We start from the raw sequence: 597 nt of genomic DNA on the forward strand, positions 1-597 counted from the left end.
CCAAACACAGTAAGATAAGCAAAATGAAAACACAGAAAAACACACAGCAGATGAAGGAGCAAGATAAAAACCCACCTGACATAACAAATGAAGAGGAAATAGGCAGTCTACCTGAAAAAGAATTCAGAATAATGATAGTAAAGATGATCCCAAATCTTGGAAACAGAAATGGAGAAAATACAAGAAACGTTTAACAAGGATCTAGAAGAACTGAAGAGCAAACAAACAGTGATGAGCAACACAATAAATGAAATTAAAAATCTCTAGAAGGAATCAATAGCAGAATAACTGAGGCAGAAGAAAGGATAAGTGACAGTCCAGGAAGCACAGAGAGTCCCATATGGGATAAACCCAAGGAGAAACACGCCAAGACACATACTAATCAAACTATCAAAAATTAAATACAAAGCAAAAGTATTAAAAGCAGCTAGAGAAAAGCAACAAATAACATACAAGGGAATCCCCATAACATTAACAGCTAATCTTTCAGCTGAAAAACTGCAAGCCAGAAGAGAGTGGCAGGACATATTTAAAGTGATGATAGGGAAAAACCGACAAACAAGATTACTCTACCCAGCAAGGATCTCACTTAGTTTT

This window comes from Physeter macrocephalus, chromosome 15, assembly GCF_002837175.3.
Source record: "Physeter macrocephalus isolate SW-GA chromosome 15, ASM283717v5, whole genome shotgun sequence".
Lineage (NCBI taxonomy): Eukaryota > Metazoa > Chordata > Mammalia > Artiodactyla > Physeteridae > Physeter > Physeter macrocephalus.